Source organism: Pseudopodoces humilis, chromosome 1 (assembly GCF_049639895.1).
Source record: "Pseudopodoces humilis isolate 2021_Gansu_Grassland_sample_001 chromosome 1, ASM4963989v1, whole genome shotgun sequence".
NCBI lineage: Eukaryota > Metazoa > Chordata > Aves > Passeriformes > Paridae > Pseudopodoces > Pseudopodoces humilis.
This window is the reverse complement of record NC_142200.1, coordinates 143,197,455-143,211,634: the sequence shown is the minus strand read 5'-3', so window position 1 is coordinate 143,211,634 and position 14,180 is coordinate 143,197,455. Positions and strand designations below refer to the sequence as shown.

The following is a 14,180-nucleotide window of genomic DNA, read 5'->3' as shown; positions in this document are numbered from 1 at the left end:
CTGAGCATCTGCTAATCTGTCAGGTATTTAGCATGAGGGAATTCAGCCCCCTGGTTCCCTGTACCTGCTACATCAACTTAATTAATAATAAGCATATTAGAGATCTGGCAAAAAGCAAGGAAGAGACCTTGCTCTGAAAGCTGTACATCTTGCATGGGCTGGGCAGGAGTACTGGATTCAAACCCTGCAAATAAGCCATTTTACTACAGAGGAATTCTGTGGTTCCTGTTCTCCTGAGCCAGAAAAGCCACAGTTGACACAATTTTTCATTCTGCTCTCCTGACTTGTGGTCTGATGTCAGATTTTTTAGACTGTTTTAAATTAAAGGCAGGCACCAATACAATATATTGTTGTGACATATAGCTATATTAAAGATGGCTTCCTTCTTCTGTTTCTTTGGGTTATTTGCATTCTTAATCAGAGACAGAATTTGGCTGAGAATCTGGGAGTCCCCAGAATGAAGCAGAAAATTTCAGCAGAAATTGCTCAAAATGCATCAAGTTGCCATATTTTGTTTATTTCCTGAGATTCAATTACAAAAATTGCCAGTCTGCAACTCCAAATTGCATGACAACTGTTGAACTTACTGTCTCACAAGGATAATCACCCCAGAGCACAACAACACACGCCTTCCTCCACTACCATCAATTAATATAAGCTACCAGTAATTAGAAAGGGCAGAATAAACTCCACACTTCCTTTACTCCCTGACTGGTATAATGAGGATGTCATTCTATTGTCTCTTGGGTGGGATTTTTTGGCACCTCTTTTGTTACCGTTTTTTCCAAGGCACATTGGGTACAAATATGGATTCACTTCACAAAATGTCTCAGTGCCCTCACCAGTCTGTTCATCCTTGTCAAATCAGGATTTCACACATTGTTTTCTCCACATTCCCTAATCTTAGCAAAAGTTTCATTTCCCCAGCCCATTGCCACCGGCTATTAGTCTGGCACAAAACTCGAGCTCAAAATGAAAAAGATAAAACAGAGAAAAGACAGCAGACACAGCCACTATTGCTCTGTTTTGTCTTGTCACACCTAACAAAATGTGGTTAATAGCACTGTTGCGTTATTGGTGAGCCAGAGGGACAACCAGGTGTGTCTTGTCATGCCCTGTGAACACTCCTGAAATATTCTGGATCTGCCCATTAGTGTTTCCAAAGTTCAACATGTCAATAGACAGAGGAACATTTCATTGTCTAATGGATAAAAACCAGCAATAACAACATGGTATTAGCTGCTGTGGATGTTAGTGACCAACAGGGTCACAAACAACAACTGGATCTACTCCAAGCTTTGACTGTTGAAACCAAAATAGTAAAGTATTAAAATGGCAATTTAAAATTTCACATATTAATAATGTTTTATTTTAGTATTATGGCATCCTGATATGATCTAATTTATCTGAGAGACTTTTGGCATTTTTGCCTACTTGGTATCAGCAAAGCAGAGAAATTGAACACGTTTAGAAAGGAGATACAATTATTTTTATTTTATATATTTATTATATGTTTAAAGATGTAATGAAACACCATCAGTATGATAAAAAAATTATCTGCAGATTCTGGCTTATCTGGGTGTAAAATTCTCTTCTCTGGTTTAGAAAGGAATGACTTTCCTTTTAGCATTCAAATTTGCATGCCAATATACTTTGCATATAATTTACATAGCATACAGTACCACAACCACTTTGCCTCTTATTGTACAATCCAAGATCAGCTCCTAGCATTTCATAGCTAGGATTATTAAAACATTTTGTTAAGTCAAGTCTGAAGATAAGCTTCCATCCTGATGCTTCTGGAATTGCACACTAATGGGCAGGAAAGGTGAGTTTCTGGTTCCAATACTCGGTAGGACTTTGGGTCCTAAAAATTTCTCATGGGCTTGTTTTTAAATCTGGGTAATTTCATTTAATATCTTTATAGCTTGTATACTTAATTTTAAAATGAGAAAGGTGATAATTTTTATTCCCTTTCTTTCATAATCTTGTCTTTTTCAGTGATTATCTTAATCACTCAAAGACACAGCTTTCCTGTCACTTTATGTGTGGGCAGGTACCCAGTGAGATCCCAATCCTGTCTAGAAAGCATTACTTTAATGCTCCTGTTAATCAAAACTACTCAGCCTTTTTTCAATTAAATGATTTATGCAAAGAAATACCAATTTGCTACAGAATTATTTTTTTAATAGGTCCACATAAGTTTTATGGAAACTTTGAATAGGGAATCTGTTTTTATGTCAAAAGCATGATTTTTTGTTATTGTTCAGTTGACAGAAAGCTTTACAACTATTTATAGTTTAGTATCAGAGCACTCCTAACAGAAACCAAAGTTCAAGCCTTCACCCATCTGACTCAGAGCAAGAATCTTGATATAAACCAGGAGCTATGTTGAACAAATACCTGTCCCAGGATCTCATAAGCTATCTGAAATATTAAAATAGCTAGAAAAAGAGAAACAATTCCAGAAAGCTAATGCTCAGTGTAGCTAATGAGGTTCAGCCCACAGAGGAGAGCCATGCAGAAAGTCAGGGTGTCCCTCCTTCTGCATGAGGGCCTACACCTCCCCTCAAATCTGGGTCTCTGCTGTGTTTCTGTCATGAAAAATATTCATCCAAATGGGAAAGCAGTAATGCTCCACAATATCAACAAGCTCTGCAGCACACAGAACTGTCTCCTGCTGAGCGCTGCCAAGTGTGCATGTGGTACTTCTGTGGGGAAAATCAGAGTGCACATCCTGCAGCTGCCTGTGATACTTCACTAGTGTGCAGTAGCAGCTCCCTGCATGAAGGAGACTGGAAATGGGACTCAGGACCACAGCTGAGGTCCATGAAGCACCTGAAGTCTCTCTCTTACCTGTGGTAAGAACCTGAAGTTATTACTTAATACACAGCCACCTTAAAAAGTTCAAACTGGCTGCAGAGTACTCACATGATGTTGGATATATTGCTTACAGGTAGCACAACATTGCTTATCTCCAGATACTGCTTTGAGATGTACTATGGCTTAATATATATGTGGCCTAAATATTTAAGATGAGGCTGGATGGGGCTTTCAGCCACCTGGTCTAGTGGAAGGCGTCCCTGTCCATGGCAGGAGGGCTGGAACTGGATGATCTTGAAGGTTCCTTCCAATGCAAACTATTCTATGATTCTGTGATTCTATGATTGATGATTGTTTAATCATAATCTCACTACTTAAGACAAACTCAAATCAGCATTTCAGTAGAAGCTACTAAAACTGATTTGGTCATTTTTTCCTATGTAACCACCTATTTTAGCCAAGGTTGCTTATTATATATGAAGGATTAGCAATTTTCTCCATGAAGAAACAATTGTGAATTATGCAAAAATTAATAGTAAAACATGTAAGATGGTGAAGTAAATAAGAAGAACTTGGTTCAAATGGTGCTGCCTAACCTCAGTGCAGGCTGCTGCTGTTCTGCTGCAGAAACTGATGAACTTCAGAGTCAATTTAGTGTCTTAGGAAAAGGCAAAGAGAAAAGAGGTTCTCTAAGAACCACTCTGATCAAATGGGAAAGAGTTAAGAGGAGTCATTTATACTCCCAGTGTCCCAGTGTGCATCTTGCTGGAGCCCGTAGCACTAGAAAAATGGACGACTCCTTCGTTTTGGAACAAGTAATGGAATTTCCCAGAAAATATCTAAAGTACCTTACGTTATCTGGCACCTGCACACCAGACACCTGTACAGCTGAACACCCATCTGCTATATATGCTACATGCATTTCCTTTCTCTTTTTTAAGCTTGGCAAAGGAGTTGGTTAGGAAGATAAAGTCTCTGAAAAACATTTTGGACAAAGATGCCAGCGCAGATTGTACAGTTAAAGATATCAGGCCTGCCAATACATGCACACCACACTCTGCAGGCTGCTTACACTTGCCTCACAACAATTTATTGCACAAATTAGTGGAATTCTGAAACAAGCCATATCTCCATATCCCTATTTAGTATATATTTCATAAAGAATGGGTGTAATCCCCAGGACAAGCAATATTTGTCTATTCTAGCTAGTCAATACTCTAACTATTCTTTTTTCTTGGTCAGTATGAATTATACTTTTTTTTAGAGCAGGCTCTGCCTATCTTTCTGCTCTCTCCTGCTACAGGCAATATAGCTGAATGTTGCTGATATATTTTTTGCCCAGTTCCAAATCTAAAAAAATATGCTTTTTGTATGGAAATTTCTCCAGGAATTCAATAAAATCAGTGAAGGCATTTTGAATTTAAAGAGGACTGAGTCACACATTGCTGATGCGTCCACAACCATCAGGAGCCGAATGGAACTGTCCAGTGTCCAGTAGCACCCACAGGTCAGTCAGGTAAATGCCAGAAAACACAAGACATTTCTACAAAAGGATGTCCTTTATACACACACATATATATTTGTGTGTAGGTGTATATATGTATATATATATAGGGTCATTTGTAGGATTAGGATCTTAATGATGTGTCTAATCTTTTAAAAAAAGTCATAAAAACCCTGAGAAGAATAATGAAGAACAAGATACTATGTGTAACTACTTACAACAACAATAATATTAATATGAATACTAATGCTACTACTAATAATGATAATAAAATAGTAATAATAGTAACAGTAATAATAATAGGTAGCAGGCAAACACTTCTTTTAGGACAAACCAGATTTTCAGAGTAGTAAAGACAAAAAGAAGTATGAAGAAATATTTTAAACTGAGTATTTTAACATCCAAGTATATTAGTTGTACAAATTGACTGATATAGAAAACATACTAGTCTCACTTGTGGATAAATTATAATACATTTTTTTCACATGACATATTTTTTTTAATATGTTGTCCAGTCAGAGACTGCCTGACTCTTCCATTCAGCACACAAAATACAAGTTAGCTCTTCAGGCTGTGCATGTGCACGCACAGATACAGAGATACACACACAAAATCCTAAAGCGCCAAACTGCACTTATCTTCTTCCCATTTTTCTATCATAAATATTTCATTAAGTTTCATGCAGAGTGTCTTCTGATTTATGGTAATTGTCAACAAAAGCAAAAAATGCCGACAATTTTAACCCTGCAGTACTGAGGATTTAACTGGGATAAAATTAAAATGTTTAAGGGGGAAAAAACCCCCATAATACCCTAAGCCACTGGGAACTTGACCCTTGAGATGTTGTCAATTTTTTTTTTTATTTTATTGTGTTTGTTGTCTGTAGAGGCAGATGCCAGCAGCAACATCTGATGTACCGGACACCTCCAGTGTTATCCCAGCATGCTCATGGCCTGGAGGACTTGGAGTAAGACTAATTTCCATATCAAACCCAATTTAGATGAAACATCTTGGTTAAAAAAAAAAAAAAAAAAAGAAAAAAAAAAAGCCAGCGCATCAATAGCCCCTTGATTAGATTTTCATCTCCTGAGCAGACAAATATGAATATTTATTACCATGAATACAGATTTCCCTCTTTCCATTGCTCTGATCTTGAATATTACCCACTGCTAATTTTTATGAAAATTTGGGCAACATAATGTTTTCACATAAACTGACAGTTCTTGAGATAATCCCGTTATTGTTTGGTGGGAAATGACAGTTTCCGCTTATTCATGTGTTAACGAGGGATTAAATATTGTTTTTCATCACCATAATCTAAGATGGACTGGAAATTAAAATTCAAACATTGTGCATTAGCAGAGCTTTGAGGACCAGAATTTGTTTGCATTCACTTAGTAAAGATCTGTAAATTAACAGTTTAACAATCAAGTGAAATCCATATCATAAAACCAGCATTGACATTTGTAAAATGAAGTCATTACTCTACCTCCTAAAGGTAAAGAAGCAGACAGACAAATAGTTTGCAAAATGACATCCCTTTGTGAGAGCAGAGTGCACAGTGAGCTGCTGTCAGCCGCTGTGGTCCCCGGGCATTAATGGACTAGGTCACTTTTCCGTGGCACAGAATCATGTCCCTTTGCCTTGTCACAGGTGCTGATACTCACACTCTCGATATGCTCAGATCACATTGAAAAATCCCTCCCTGACAGATCTCTCCACAGCACTAAAAGCAGTCACACTGACCCTGGAGCTGTTTCCAGGCATGTGCTGCGCTCACGGACTCCCCATGTCTTGGTGTGCAGTGCAGAGACACAAACAATTCTTCACTGAAATGGGTGTTCTGCTGGAGCTGCACTGTATCTACCACTTCTCTCCTTATCTATCTTACATACAGGATATATCTGATGTATCTCCTTATGTATCAGTTATGTCCTCCATGTTTGTGCCTAATGCCCAGCAATGCAAATCAAGGATACCTACATGTTCCAAAGTGAGCACACAGACCTGCTGGGGACATTCTGAAGTTCAGAAGCCACTTCATTGTTGTTTCTACAGAAACTTTGAGTTAGTAATTCCATGAAGTATGCTTACATTCTTATAACAAGAACCCCCAACATTTCTCTTTGTACTAGTCAAAGTGCATGAGAACTAAAACTGTGCTTAGTCAAAGCAAATCCAACATTTTTCATAACTACATCTTAAAACTTATCTCAGTAGGATGAATTTGCTGATGAATACAAAAAAGAAACAAAACGGAGCGCTAACAAACTAACTTAATAGGAATCATCACATTTAAATTTAGAAAATTGTTAAAAGTTTTCTGACAAAAATTTGCTCTAATACGTATAACAGATAAAGCTTTGCATTCTGAAGGAGTTTGAAGTGATGGACACTAGAGCCATGTTGCCTTTGAGGGTGGAAACTTAGTGATGTACAAGTGCAAAACAGTTCTGACAAGGATGAATAAGAATGTGCTATCAGGCCTCCCCAGAAAGTGAAGATCTTAAGTTTTACTTAAGTACTTAAAGCTTAGTACTAAAAAAACCTTTAATAAATGACACAATTCTTTTAACCCACAGCTGACGTTTTAATTCTATTATTCTTTAACTTTAACATGCCTTTACACCCGTGCTCCGAAGGTGACCATACAGAAACTGCCTGCTGCGAACAGTCCCTGGCCAGGATCTTGCTTAGATGGAGAAGCAAACAGCCTGAAGAATCCTAACTGGCACAGGACACAATGTGAGTGACAGACAAATGTGGGACCATGACAGGCTCTGGGTCCTGTTCCTGTTCATTTTACCAGCTCTGATGCAGCTATAGGGCCCCTGATGTCAAGGATTCCTACAGGAAGTTTGGATGTCTCATAATTTGGATCCTAGAACCAGACCCTTATTCTCCTATGCTTACAGACCCGGAGCAGAGGTCCTGATAGGGACTTATATGGGAACATTTCTTGCCCAGGGTCTGCTAGAGAGAGGGCTGAGTGACTGGGATCTGCCACTTCTTCCTCTCCTTCAATAGTTAAATATGTGTTTGAGATTCCTTGAAATCCACGTGTTCCTGCCAGCATCAAGCTCTTATTTGTGGAGATGGAAGAATCTCCCTTCTTTACAATTTCTGACCCTCTCTATCCCTCAAACTTCTGACAGTTTAGGAGAATTTAATCTGCAGCTTCCCCAGCTGACCCATTACATCACCCAAGATTTTGTTTTCCTTTGAGTCATAATAACCTGGCTGCTGGTAGAAGGAGGTTGCTGAATTTCATGAATCAGTAAGATATCTAGTACAAACAACCATGTTCTCCTATTTAAAGATTCTTTATTAATATATTAAATGCTGGCTGCCAAATCACAGTTAAGGTGAATAATAATATTGATTCTTAAAGAGAATTACCCTGCAGTTTGCTCTATGTAGCCAGTGCTAGTATCTAAATATCTTTTCTCTGAGGATTTATGATGGTTTGTAAGGGAAACTCTGCTTTAAAAACAATGGCATGACATGGCCTAAACACAAGATAAATCCTTAAAACAAGCACATGCTACTTTTTAACCAGCACAGTGTTAAAAAAGACAAAAAGGAACAACACTGGTAGGATGCACAAGTTCCTGAAGCCACAAGCAAACCGTATCTTGTTTCATTTTACATGATACTGAATAAAAATTGAATTGCTGTAGTTGCCATGGCAACTGCCACATCACTTGGCACTTCTGCTCCTTTAAATCACACAGTGCTACTGTAAAGGAATTCATGAACCAATGTGACACTTGAATCCTTGTGCTTTATATACTGTTTCAGGAGGAAAACATAAATCAATATAGACTGATAGTTGTCTTTGAAAATCAAGTTTGTTGTATTTTTCTTTACATTATAATCTCCTCATTTCCATGTCGTTTTCTTTAAAAATTTGTAAAGAAGATGGAGGGCGTTGTCACAATCAGAGCACAAGAAAAGAAATTACTACTGACACATGATTTCCAAACTGAAGCTGTGACCTGTCATTCAGATGTCAAAATACCTCTGCTATGCAATATTCAAATCAAATACAGGGGATAAACATTGGAACTTTGCCCCTCCACAACCAGAGACGGTGTGATATGTGACAGAAGACAGTCTCAGGAGCATCCAGGCATCTCTTTAACTCTAAACTTAGCAGTAGCTTAAAAGGAATGTCTAACTATATACTTAAAGCTAAGCATATTCTAAATGTTTGTAGATTTGGGGCCATGACTTACATTGCCTTAGTATGCTCTGTATATTACATGCAGTAGCAGAGGAGAGTTGACAAAATAATGTGGTAAAATGATACACATATTTCTGCTGCATATATTTTGTTTTTAAACATTTAACACGTTTATTAACACTCTGGATGCAATTTGTTTGAAAAGCAGCCCTCTAGTGGGCTATGTACTGTAATGAATAGTTAATAATAGCATTAAGATTATCTCTAAATATTAGCTAGAATGCATTTTTCAAAAGCATACAAGGTCTTAAATAAATGAGCCAGTAGAGAGAAATTTAATGTTCTGTTTTGCTTTATTTCTCAAATTTCTTAAAGTGTTACTTCTAAATGCAACTGTGTGACTAAGTTCTGATCAGCATAACTTTACTATTCATGGGGACTTACAAACCGTAATAGTGAGATATTATTCACCGTTAGTAAAATTTCACATTAGTATATTACTACTAGAATTCTATGTAAAATACAATCTAGTAATTTTTAAAGGTTACACAGCTTTAGAATCTGTAATTTGTGTGTGTGGAATAAGGCAAGTCTTTCTCATTATGCCTTCACTAAGAATATTTCAAGGATTGTACACCTAAAAGTTTTTTATTTAACGTTATTGCTCTTATTTCTATATATAGACTTAGAGCTGCATGCCTTAAGGCAGAGAACCTGATCCATGCCTTGCCCACAACAATGTGTGTGGCTCCAAACACTGCCCCTCCTGGAAATCTCTGTTTGGCTGCTCATCAACACAGCCACAGCTATCAGCAAAAGCCAACAGCAAGAGCTGTCTGTGGGAATTCCAGTCTCACATAACAGGGAAAAATAAACTTGTTGGTTTCTAAGCCATTGGGTTTGCAAGTAAAAATGCTGAAGGCAGGCACAGGGCAAAAGCCCTCCCTGGTGTCCCCTGGTCTAAAAAAGCTTACCCAGGAATGCAGAGGTGTTTGCCCTCACATGTGCCTGTGCCTGGCTTCAGCCCAATTAGTTCTGGTAAAAGAAGGGTGGGGCTCAGTGGGAGTTGAAAAATGTAGCTGTGTCTTGGGCTAAAACTTGAGTATTTGTACATGCACAGCCGCTGTTCCTAAACCATGGTCAGTCTCAGACCCACCTCATCTAAATGATCCTGGGTAAAGCATCCCTTCCAATCCTGGGTACCCCTGGGTAGTACCTGCTCCAGGTCAGGAGCGTTTGGCTTGCCAAAATGAATCCAGAGAGAGCTGGAGGAGATCCCAGGCTAATTTGGTCTTTACAAGCCAAAAGGTAGCACTTAGCATTTTACCTAGTAGTCAAAATCAGAAAGAAGGTTTATACCTTATTCTTCAACAATTGAAAAGGAATTGTCAAGTTCTGCACTACAATTTTTAATGGATTTCCAATGCAATATCATTCTAGGTAAAATCTGGATATATAGACGTGACTAAATCTGGCAATATTAAGGAAGATAAGAAGCTAGAAACCTGACTGCTGCCTCAGAAGTTTGCACATGACTGGAAAGTCTGTCTTATCACGTCCTCTAGCTTCACTAGAATTTTTAAACGCAGATTTCTTCATTGTAGTAGCATCACTTTCTGCAACATCAACATAATTCTACACCTATCAAAATATCTATAAATGAGACTATCCTGAAACATGTCAAAATATCACTGCTCTATTTTAGAACATCTAGAGGTATGGTGAAGCACTCATTTTGCATATATTTTGGGTTATTTCCATTTGCTTTAGAAAACTGTTCTAATTTTTATGTCTGCCATATGAGAGCCATGATTCAAATCCTACAGATGAAGTTATGATTCCAATGATTAGTTTCTTCTTGTGCATTCCTACTGAGAAATTGAAAAAAGTAATTTAATATAACTTATTCTGAAGTGGGTGCTGTTTTCTCAGTTCAAGACATCAACAGTGCCATTTCCTTGGTTTCTTTCAGGCCTTATTCATTGATTATTCAAATCACAGACTCTTATACCCCAAAACCTGATTACACTTTCTTGAGCCACTGGAGAGCCTGACTTGTTATTCTGAAAACGTGGCTGAAAAACAAATTTCAGCCAAAAGCTGAATAAACATTTATCCATGTCACAGTAATTCAGGTCAGCCAACCTGAGCATGGAATTGAACTTAAAAATACTGTGCCCCTGTAATAATTCACCATTGCTTATGTGAAGAGATAGAAGTAGTTAAGTTCCTAAAAGATGCTGAAGGATACCTGACATGGTGACCCCTGTGCAGGGCTGTGGCTCGTGGTGTCTGCTGAGCTCCCTGGGGCTGGAGAGGAACTCCTGGGTACAGTTGGAATAATGTTGGTGTGGGACTGAGGCTTCTGCTGCTGCTGATTCCTGAACTTGAGAAAGGTCAGGTGGAGCTGTGCAGCTGCTAAGGAGCCTTTCCCTCTATGTGAGACAAAATATTGTCCCCAAGATCTCGCAGGAGTGCTCAGCCATGCAAAGCAACAAGTTCTACTCAAGTAGTGGTTCACATCAAGTTGGGGCAGAGGAGAACACAGTTATGGGTCCTGCTTAAATGCTATTTAGCTCTTCAGTCTTTTTACCAGTGTCTTTCATGGTCTTAGGCAAATAGACATCTAAACATTGCAACACATGCATTCATACCCTCATGGACACTCAGCTATAGGAAGTCCTTGAACAGCTGAAGATGACCTCAGGACTTCAGAGATTTATTTCATGTGTAGGAGATCAAAATAAAATATCTCAAAGCTTCTTTGTTTCTGAATAAACAAGAAGGTATGAAGAGCTCGTGATAGATTTGTGTGGCACAAACATGCATGACAATGAGACCAACAAATCTCTCATGGATACTGTAGAGGAGTTCTACAGGTTTTTTAGTTTTAGTTTTTTGCAGCTCCTGTGTTGGGTGCTGGAAAACTTCAAATAAAAAAGAAACATCTTGGAAAATGTAATTCCAGAGATAGGCAGTCATACAGCAATGCACAGATCCTCAAGATTACAACCTCAGCACTGGTTTTCTCTACAGCAGAGTTATTCTGGTTTTCTGGTATAACAGCCTTCCTGCAAACAAGTGTCAAAACAATTCTCATTTTAAGAGTGATACACATCATATCAAACTCTAATCTAACTCTCTGGATCTCCGTACTGTTGAATATTCTGCTGCAAATGTTTGATGTTGAGGTGTATGTACTGTGGAAATACCAGTAAAGTCTGTTCTATAATGGCCTGAAAGAAGCTCTGCTTGCCCACAGTCCAGACAAGGCTTTTCGCTTTATCACCCACACCTTCCCGTGAAATGTACAGAACTTTTAAGCCAACATCCTGAAACATGAGCAGCTTCTGAAGTTGCAGTTTAGGAACTAATTTTTAATCCTGCTAAAGCAGAGCCTACCCTAAACTGACACAATGCAGCTAACTCAGGCCTAGCCAAAAGAATCAGAAGCTGTGGAAATCTTTCACATGACATAAAGATGATGAACTGCATTGCAGCTGTGGTAGAGTCCAGACCCATGTTGTTAATGACTGTACAGCACGTGTTTATGCAGTGATGTGAAAACAATTAATCAGCACTCCATGGACTTGACCAAATGGCTCAGTAAGCTTGGTGTGAATTTTATAATCTGTTGTTGCTTTTGAAATGTTTTTCTTGAGATAGGGGAAAGAGAGAGATTGAGGAGCTCTGAGAAGCGTTCCCCATCTCCACAGAGGAAGACACGGTTTCCTTCTAGCACAGCCAAGGAAGTGACTAGTAAGTCACTAGTGTCCACACATTCCTTACTGTGACACAAATCCTATTATCATAGATTGACATCTAAAACAAATTCCATTGTCCAGAGCCACACATGAATTACTGCTGAGCTTAGGAGAGTCCCTGCGTTCCTTTGGACAGCAGCTCCATTTGCCACTACCTTCTGGGCTATATTTCTCTTGAGGTATTTCAGATATGAAAATTGCCTTGTAAAATCAATCCTTTTTATTTTACAGGCCTGCATGTGAAGATTATATATCCATTAACTTTGTCATGCATCTCACCTGCTGTCCAAACAAAAAGGCCATTTCTCATTCTCTATTAAAGTTTTTCTAAGTACTTTTGATTAGAACATCTTGACTTTGATTTACTGTCACCATTATATATAATTCCATTCCTAATTCCAGTGTGAAGTAAAAGGAATTCAACAAGAAGCTCCTTCATTATCTTTAAATACATACTTTCTATTATTTCAATAATAATTATTCATCAGGGTGAATAAAACACAAACTGCAAAACTGGATTAACATAGTTCAATTTAACCCAAAATCACCTCAGTCTGATACTGTATCAACAGAGAAACAGCTTGGCTATAGCACTCCTCTTTTTTTTTGTTTATGTGAGACTACAGAAACGTATTCATTATGTACACTCTCATGTCTGATAAGACTTAGAAAGGGGAATATGCAGAATATGCACAGCTAGGAGAATTCACATCCAACAAAATACATAAGCAACTGAATAAGTGTTCTTCCATCCCCTTACTTGGTCCAAATCACTTGGATCTTTCTCTGCTGATCACCCTCTTTTTGAAGGGTGATCAGCACCCTTATAACCTGGGATATATTTAGGCCAAAATGTCTGCTTCGCTTGGGTTAACCGGTTTTCACTTTTTGACTTTTAATAACAAATATTTTGTAGAGTGTAAAGCACTAAATTCCTTCAAAGTCTTCATTAATCCAATCAGTGGTATTTTTAAAAGAGGTTATGACAGCTTAAATATATGGAAGGTGAGTTCTACACTGACTTTTTCTAAACCAAACACAAGAACCAGGCTGGTGAGGTCTCTGGCCTAAGAACCCTTCATTTTTTCCCACTCTGTTAGCTGGTCTTAGAATTCAGGAAGTCCTTAAGGTTATAGCTGCAGCACATCCTTAGACTACCATGGTTACAGTAACCCTATTGCTACAATGGGGATTAATGATACATTTAGCAGGTGAAAACTTCCTGCATTCCAACAATCCAAAAGGGAATTTTTTCTCCATTGACCTCATATAATACAAACACTGATTTAACAGAAAGCATCTGAAGTGGACTTTCATTCTCCAGCTGATTTCACAGCAGACTGGAATCCATTCAATGACTGGAATTGAACAAAATACATGGAGGTATTTCATTAGCATGGGTGAGTCCCCTTGGGTAAAATGATACCGAGTCTGGCTTCCAGAGCTTGCACCCCAATCCTGGCTCTCCTGTTATTTAACAGAAACCGGGGGCTGCAGACAGCACAAGAACAAACTTCAGCCTGGCTTGAAGTCAGGACACAGCCTGAGGTGCACATCATGCCCCAGGATGGACTTCCCAGTTTCTAAGGTTATACACCCATAAGAAACATTCCTAGATAAATCAATTAAGGAGAAATGCTAGCTTTCATCTTCTGATGATTTCACCTATCTTTGTTTCCAAGTTCTAATTCTTTGAGCTTTGGCCCTCAGCATCACATCGGGTCTTGGTGTTATTTCCTCTTCAGGACCAAGTCTTTCAATAACATGACTGAAGTTGCACAGTGAACCTCACAAATCTTGTCAAGTTAAGTTCTTAGGCATGAACTGATAAAAATCAGAAATATAAACCCCAAAAATCAGTAAAGAAAGAAAACAACCTATTCCTTCAGTATATTAGAAGCTA

General features: G+C 38.3%; 1 protein-coding gene across 3 annotated transcripts in view; it reads right to left on the bottom strand.

Annotated features, from left to right (window-relative positions):
- PTPRN2 (protein tyrosine phosphatase receptor type N2) overlaps positions 1–14,180 on the bottom strand; it is a 632,482-nt gene that overhangs the window by 221,428 nt on the left and 396,874 nt on the right. The window lies entirely within an intron of this gene.